Genomic DNA, 10,000 nt, shown 5'->3' with positions numbered 1-10,000 from the left:
TATTATTATTATTATTATTATTATTATTATTATTATCATTATTGTCATTATTATTATTATTACTATTATTATTATTATTATTTTATGTTTGACTTTTGTTTTGCATTTGTACAAGTTGGATCCAAGTCTCACCCAGAGACCTCAAGAGACAACAAGTTAGAAGTTCATGTAGGTGTTATGCCTAGGGTACCATATATTTCGATTTGTACATAGTGTTGTTCTAGAGAATGTTTTAGAAACCATAAGAAAATTATGTGTTTGCTTTAAAATTTGAGATCACATAGACAATAGTTTACGTAGGATATGGGCAGTTCCCATGAGCACTATCTTTTGAACTTCAGCCATTTTGGGGTTTCCTGGAATCTGATCTAGGTAGTAATCAACCCGTTTCGCTGTCATTCCCAGGGCACCTATGACAATAGGTATTGTTTTCGTCTTCAGATTCCACATTTTGCTAATTTCTATTTCAAGATCTTTATATTTGCTCAGTTTTTGGTAGGTCTTGACAGATACGTTTATATCGATTGGGACAGTCATATCAATGAGGAGGCATGATTTTTGTCTGAAGTCTTTCAGTATGATGTCTGGCCTATTTGCGTCTATCTTTCTGTCAGTTTGAATTATTATTATTATTATTATTGTTATTATTATTGTTATTATTATTATTGTTGTTGTTGTTGTTGTTGTTGTTGTTATCATCATCATCATCATTATCATCATCATCACCATTATTATTATTATTATTATTATTATTATTGTTGTTGTTGTTATTATTATTATCATTTTTATTATTTTTATTACTATTATCATTATTACTATTATTGTTATTATTATTATTATTATTATTATTATTATTATTATTACTATTATCATTATTACTATTATTATTATTATTATTATTATTATTATTATTATTATTATTATTGTTGTTGTTGTTGTTGTTGTTGTTATCATCATCACCATCATCATCATCATCACCATTATTATTATTATTATTATCATTATTACTATTATTATTATTATTATTATTATTAGTGTTAGTATTATGAAACTGAGTAAAAGAGACAAAAGACTTTTCATTCTTTCCTTTCTTCTTTCCCTCTCTTTCCACTCATGACTCGATTCGTTTGCCAAAAACAAAAAGTTTGAATACCCTCAATGTGCATAATTTATCTTACGACAAAACAGTAGTTTTCATTAATATTCTTTTGTGATTTGGTTCCAAGTGCCCCAGTCTTGGGAGATAGGGATCAAGCGAATTAGTCGATAATAACAACTTTTAAAAAAAAAACATTAACTGGAATGTTATTTTATCGACACTTCAGTGAGAGAAAATTGTACTTGTCACCGACGAGATTTGAACCCACAATCAAGAAATTTAGAACGTATATCGCAAGGCATTTATTCCAGTTTTTAGTTGATGCTACAAACAAGCTGACTTTCTGTATAGCCATCTCATTTTGTTTGCTTCAGTCTGTCATCCCACAAAATGCAGCAGCACTTTTTACATTATACATGATCATCTATGTGTATATATATATATATATATATATATATATATATATATATATATATATATATATATATATATACATACAGAAAGAGAGAGAGAGAAATAGATAGTTACATAGGTTAAATTTTTATTAATCCTCCTTTAACAGATTTCATTTCCTGAATGAGAAAGTTTGAAGTCCCTGCTCTCATTTGCGTCCACTGCCACGAAGTTGGTTCATTGGGGACTCTTGACAGTAGGAGATCCAGTTTTGTTTTGAAGACGTCTGCCTTCACTGCATGCAAGTCTATTGCACTATCTTGTTTTGTATTATCATGGTAATGGTGGGATCTTGGGCTCTGTGCAATGGGACCTTATTCTGGTAAGGTTATAAATTTCAATGAAAAATTTTGGGACAAGTCCAAACCTTCATCTTCCAGTTGTATATAACATCATACACGCCTCCAACCCAGGGAGTACCGTCTTATGCCCTATGTATGCATGTGTATATATATATATATATATATATATATATATATATATATATATATATATATATATATACATATATATATTTTTTTATTATATGTATTTATTTTCTCCTAATTAATAAATAACTCGGACAAAATAAATTGATTAATAGATACCAGGGTAGCAAAGATCACAAAATAACTGTGGTGTAACTCCTGTTTATGAGGTAGAAACTTCTTGATATGTTGGGTACTTGAGTATATATAAATTTAATGAATGGAGTAAAACGCATATTTTAACTGCATACTTTAATTTCCGACATATGTCTCGAAGAATTGCAATTTATGCGATCCATAGGAATCGGCGATTCCTATGGATCGCATAAATTGTAATTCTTCGAAACATATGTCGGAAATTAAAGTATGCAGTTATAATATGCGTTTTACTCCATTCATTAAATTTATATATATATATATATATATATATATATATATATATATATATATATATATATATATATATATATATATATATATATATAGAGAGAGAGAGAGAGAGAGAGAGAGAGAGAGAGAGAGAGAAAGAAGGTGGAGATAGAAAGACAAACAGACAGACAACGGACACACTGCTATCTAGCTAGCTAGCTAGATAGATAGATAGATAGATAGATAGAAAGAAATATATGCATAAGTGGATATAGACACATACATAACCGCACACTTATATACATATATAATTATATGCATATGAACTTATATACGTATCCATTCATATACGTTTGATATAACTTGCAGTCGCACGCGTAGTTTTTCAATAAATTTTTACTCCTATTATAATGAGCGGTTTATCAGATTGAGTGCGTTTGATAAGTGAAAATGACTAGCTGTTAACACTACGCATTGTGTTACATATCGTACATACATACATATAGACATATATACATGTCCCCACACACACACATATATGTATGTGTGTGTATGTGTTTGTGTAAATATATATGTATATATTATGGTCTGTACTCGGTTAACACTTCATTCTGAAGCATATTTATATTGACTTCTAATACAAGGTCATTAGAATCACACACACACAGACATACAGACACACACACATATATACATATGACGGACTTCTACGCTGTTTCCGTCAGACGAATTCGGTTTCACGATGTTGGAAGACATTTGCCGCAGAGAGGCTGAACCGGAAACAATGTGGTTGGAAAGCGATATTTTTACCGCATTCATCCTGTATCATAATATTCGCTTCAAATTTTGACACAAGGCTAGCAATGTTAGGAGATGAAGTAAGTTGATTTCGTTGAGCCCATTCATCAACTGGTACTTATTTTATCGACCTCGGCGGAATTCGAACTCAGTACGTAAAGACGGACGAAATTCTTATTTCTTTATTGCCCACAAGGGGCCAATCATAAAGAGGACAAACAAGGACAGACAAATGGATTAAGTCGATTACATCGGCCCCTGTGCGAAACTGGTACATAATTTATCGGCACCGAAAGGATGAAAGGCAAAATCGACCTCGGCGGAATTTGAACTCAGAACGTAAAAACAGACGAAATACCGTTAAGCATTTCGCCCGGCGTGCTAACCACTCTGCCAGCTCGCCGCCTTAATCCTATATTATACTATTGATTTAAATTTTGACACAAGGCAACTAAGTTTGAGGGAGCTGGTAAGGCGATTATATCAACCCCAGGACTCAAATGGGACTTATTTTCTCGAGACCCTTTTCCGAAATTGCTGAAACCAATAGTTAGCTAGCTGATTCCTGAGCATGTCGGGTGAAATGCTTAGCGGGCCTTTTGTCCGTCTCTGCCTCCTGAGGTTGACTTTGCCTTTTATCCATTCAGGGTCGATAAAATAAGTACCAGCTACGTACTGGCGGATGTAATCGACTTACCTCACCCCGAAAATTACTGGCCTACTGTCCAAATTTGAAATCAATATTGATACCCACGATGATTTCAATAACTAAGAGAAATATGTAAGTGATTGGTGCTCTCATTTTATAGGCTCAGTTATTGAGAAAATGAAAGTGGATTTCGCAAGATTTGAACTTGAAATGTCAAGGATAAATAAATGAATAAAATAAAATAAAATAAAATGAAAATATTACGTTTTTAAAATATTATTATATATTATAGAATATAATAATATTTTTTTTAAATAAGTTAGAATAAAGCCTAACTTAAAGTCACTAAAGAGTTTATTTTTCTGTTACTGTCACAATTTTACAAACGCCCCCCAACACAATGGAAAATAGGATCACAATGAACAATTTTAGATCATACTGTATTCATACACAAACACTCACACACACACACAAATACAAATACACACACACACATATATACATATACACACACGCGCGCGCGTACACATACATACGTACATATATATATATATATATATATATATATATATATATATATATATATATATATATATATATATGTATGTATGTATGTATGTATGCATGTATGTATGCATATATATATATATATATATATATATATATATATATATATATATATATATATATATATATATATATATATATATATATGTATGTATGTATGTATGCATGTATGTATGCATATATATATATATATATATATATATATATATATATATATATATATATATATATGTATGTATGTATGTATGTATGCATGTATGTATGTATGTATGTATACGAGTCAAACGATTTACTATACGCTTGCATACTCACAATTGAGAACGTGAGGTTAAATTCGCAGTGTGTCACTACAAAAGATAGAAGTTACTAACACAGTATAGAAAATTCGAACAATATAGAATGTATACAAAAGAAACTTTACGTAGTCAATCAAGTAAAATAACCCAGATAACTGTATCAGTTTTTCCGAAGAAATATGTTTCTTAACATAAATAAATATACATTAAAATAATCGTTCTGGATGTTATCAATATATCTGTTGTTTAGGCGCAGGAGTGGCTGTGTGGTAAATAGCTTGCTTACCAGCCACATGGTTCCGGATTCAGTCCCACTGCGTGGCACCTTGGGCAAATGTCTTCTACTACAGCCTCGGGTCGGCCAAAGACTTGTGAGTGGATTTGGTAGACGAAAACTGAAAGAAGCCCGTCGTATATATATATATTTATAGTGAAATATATTGTATGTGGTTGGACAATCTAAAGTTTATTTTTCAGCATATTGGCATAGAAAATGTTTTTCTTTTGCCCTTATTCATAAGTCTATATAATTTTCACCTTAACAGGTATTGTAATATGCTGGCCACTGATAAGATTTCTTTTGAAAACTTTTATCCTTATATTAGTAGTAAATTTATTACCATTCACCTATGGACTGGTAACCACTTTACGTGAGTTTCTGACCGACTACACGTGAGTTGAGGTTTACTACAGAATTTCTGTTTGGATATGTTTCAGGTAATTAAATGTACTCGTGACTTTGCATCTTCTTTTTCCATGGGTATGCGTAAGCATTCCATTTATTCTTATCGTGTTCCTCGCTGATGAAGGAAGAGTTTTTTGGATTAATTAAAAAATTGCTCCGATTTGGGGGATAACGGAATTTCTTAAAATTTCTGTTAGTTTGATTTCCTAGTTTTCAAAACGCTGTTTTTATTGTGAAAAATATTGTATGTGGTTACAGGATCTAATGTCTATTTTTCACCTTATTGGCATAGAAAACTTCTTTTTTTGCCCTTATTTATACTTGTTTATAATTTTCACCTTAAAAGTATTGTAATATGATGGTCACTAATCAGAATTTTTGAAAAATTGTACACATACACTACTTCGGGTCCATGGAGTGTCATGGGCCCAAAAAGATTTTCGACTTCTTGGCCTAATGCGAGCCCGGAGCAATCTCCTAGACTGTTTAGGTATTATGTATGAAAAGTGAAATAACATCTCTATTGTAATATGAGATAATAGTTTCAGTTTTAAATTTTCACTATGAATATAATATACACATAGTTAAACTATTATCTAACATTAGATATATATATATGCATACATACATACATACTCACACATACATATATATATGCCTGTATGTATATATATATATATATATATATATATATATATATGTATATATATATATATAGTTATATATAGATGCACATACACACACACACACACACACATATATATACATGTATATATAGAGATTTATATGTACGACAAATAAGAAAGTGGAGAGGATACGAAATCAACAGACATCAGCCGGTAAGCATTGCAGTATGTCTATTTATTCCAATGTGTTAGATGAATACATACACATGTATTCGTGTTCTGAAACAGTGCAAACTTTCAACGGTTTTTTTCTTCTTTATAGAAGCTGAGAAGGCGATTCGAATTTAACCCTAGGTGCAGTAATATCCAGTAACTAGAATTAAGATGCTCCGCATCAGAATTCTAAATCACGTGTTATAGATATATCTGCTACTTCAGTAGGGTGTATATATATATATATATATATACATATATATATATATATATATATATATATATATATATATATATATATATATATATATATATATATATATATATATATATATATATATATATATATACAAGGCTGCGTGACGTGGCCTTCGATTATAAATAAATGAATATAAGATACATCAAGTACAGGATATCACCAAAGAATGTAAAAGTACGTAAATACACGAGAGGTAAGTACAGGCTGCGTGGCGATCGATTATAAATAAATAAATAAATAAATATAAAATATATCTTCGTCGATTGTTCACTCCGTACGTCTACTCTGTCGTTGTTTGTTCGTTCGAAGTTCTAAGTCTCCAAAAATTTTACATTTTTAAAATTCCTCGCTGGATCCTGTGATGAAGACATTTTTCCGAAACGTTAAACTTGTTTTCTTCCGCACATCTTAAACGTAACTCTACTCACATGAACTCTTTAAACTCTAAACTCTACATGCAATATGTTTACGTATAACTTACTTGATGGTGTTGCGTAGGTGTTGAGTTTTTTGTAGAAAATGGACGGACTGTACTTATATGCATGAATATATGTATGTCTATATGTATGTATATATATATATGTATGTGTGTGTTTGTGTATGGGTGTGTGTAGGGAGAGAGATATAGATTATGCGTGTAACACTAGTACTCACCACTCCTTGGAATGCATCTTGTTTATGGTGCAGCCTTCGTGTGAACACTGAACGCCATATAACATCTATTATGCGTATATCCCTGCTAAGTAAGTACACAGAAACACTGGCGCCAAACAATATTTTGTTTATATTTCAATGTAGTTAATCTCTCCTTCTTTTTCAGTCTTCTATTCTCCCTCTCTCTCCCTCTTTCTCTGTATATATATATATATATATATATATATATATATATATATATCTTTTTTAAATTATATGTATATGTATAACTTTATCAGTTGAAAAACCACACTTTTACTTAATCAATAGGTATTTGTAAACCGAGTAACATTAACAACCAGATAGTTCTCTCCCTTCCCCTACGTCATCCTCCATTGCGTATATTGTATCAACCGATTTGCTGATATAATATCCTGTCAACTTGTACTCACTTACCCACCTCCCTACCACACCCTCTCTGTTGTCACCTTAAACACTTTAGCTTTCTATTCTCGTCCACCCCTCTCTCTCTCTCTCTCTCTCTCTCATTCGCTCACATTCTCGCTCTTTCCTCTCTATTTCTCTCGCTCTTATGTCCTTGAAATATGTTTGGATAGCATCATTTTATTAGTAAAATATCGCTGAATTCACTTCCTGGTTAGAAATGGGGATCTGGTGTCACATTTATTTCACTTAGATATCAGTTCGGTGTGGTGATGATGGGGGTGGATGATAGGAAAGGTGTATTATTTATATTCTTATTTGTTTATTTACAAATCTAGTTGCTTTATTTATATATTTATCGACGTTTATTTCTTATATATATATATATTTATTTATTTATTGAAATCTGCTTTCATCAAACCCCAACGATGAAAATTCAAAACAATTGTTTGTTTTTATTATGAAGCATCTAAGGCGAGGTTCATATTGCAGACTTTACTGGAAATAATGACTTGGTGGCATTTATGGTTAGCATCTAGATTAGAATTTTTTTTAAAAACCTGAAAATAAATTGACCGGAAGTGGAAACAGTACCATCCCATAATTTCATAGAGAAAATATAAAGAGAACTGATGAAATCAGTTTATTAACACAATTCCCTTATTATACGGAGCCCACAGCCACCTACTTGTATTGATGATACGTATATAAAGTATTTTAGAACCAGCATTTAAGCTACGCCATATCAAAATACAACACAAAATTCATGATTTTCATCATTATGTATAAAATATACATAAAGCTTTCATCTTGTATAAAATACATATACGTTCTATATCTGTGCTATGTCACAAAAATTTGTTTCTATGAGTTTATGGGGCATAAAATTCGCTATGTCTTATCAATTTATATTCATTTTCTTTTTAAACATTAACATACATGAAGTAGTTGTATGCTGTCAACTTAATGTGACAGTCCCCTGAAGGGAATAATACTACTGTTGTGTTACCTAGTATATGCAAGCGTAATTCTTCTATATCTTTACACCAGGTTTTTCTAAGACAATTACTATTTATTAGGCAATCATTGATAATTATGACGTTACATGTTTTTTGGCTTATTATTGCTTAGGAACTACCATAGAATTAATATTGAAAATGCTATTCGTAATGTTTGAGTTGGAAAATAAATTAACATATATTTTACATATTGCAAACATTGTTATAGAATTCAGTATGTTGCGAGGAATGGTTATACAGGTTTTTTTTCTTTTTTATCAGAATCTTAACCTGTCTCAGTTTCACTTCAATCTCTAAAGGTCACGCTTCTTATGAACAGCCCAGCGGGAGTGAAATTCGGAGTAGATTATCGACTGTTCAAATAATAAGCACATTGATACATGCGCGCGTAAGCACGTCCGCTCATGAAAATGTATACGCACTTGCACATATACATATCGATATATATATATATATATATATATATATATATATATATATATATATATATATATATATATACACATATATATATATAAATATAAATATATATATATATATATATATATATATATATATATATATATATATATATATATATATATATATATATATATATATATATATATATATATATATATATATATATATATATAGGCACAGGAGTGGCTGTATGGTAACAAGCTTTCTTCCCAACCACATGGTCCCGGGTTCAGTCCCACTCATGGCACCCTTGGGGAAATGTCCTCTACTCTATCGTCGGGCCGACCAAAGCCTTGTGAGTGTATTTGGTGGACGGAAACTGAAAGAATCCCGTCGTGTATATATATATCTGCAATATACATGTATATACTTGAGCACGCGCGTGTGTGTGTGGTGCATGGATTCTTGCAGATCCGTCTATAAATATAGAGCAACAGGATACTTTTACGTTCTTTCTTTCCTTCTCTTTCTATGTGTGCATACAAAGTCACATATACATTTATATGTACACACAAAAACACATACACACACACACATGTATGAAATTGTATCAAATTAGAAATAAACACACAGACAATTGTTACATACCCAATATTTTTATTTACAAAAACAGCAACAACAAAAAAACATCTTTTTTTATAGTAATACAACATGGCAACCAACCGTGATTCCTACAATGGTAATTTTCAATCTTGAAAAATTAAATATAAAATACAATATTTCCCATGTGCTAAGTTTTTAAAATTTTTGTTGGCGATCAAATTTCAATAATCAGTTCTTATGATAAAAGCATATGTATGTATGTATGTATGTATGTATGTATGTATGTATGTATGTATGTATGTATGTATGTATGTGTGTATGTATGTATGTATCTATCTATCTATCTCTCTATCTATCTCTCTATCTTTCTTTCTTTATTTCACTCTGTCAGTATGTATACACGTGCGTGCGTGCGTGC

This window comes from Octopus bimaculoides, chromosome 15 (assembly GCF_046866305.1).
Source record: "Octopus bimaculoides isolate indiv1 chromosome 15, ASM4686630v1, whole genome shotgun sequence".
NCBI lineage: Eukaryota > Metazoa > Mollusca > Cephalopoda > Octopoda > Octopodidae > Octopus > Octopus bimaculoides.
The sequence above is the reverse complement of the archived record's forward strand: the minus strand, read 5'-3'. Positions refer to the sequence as shown.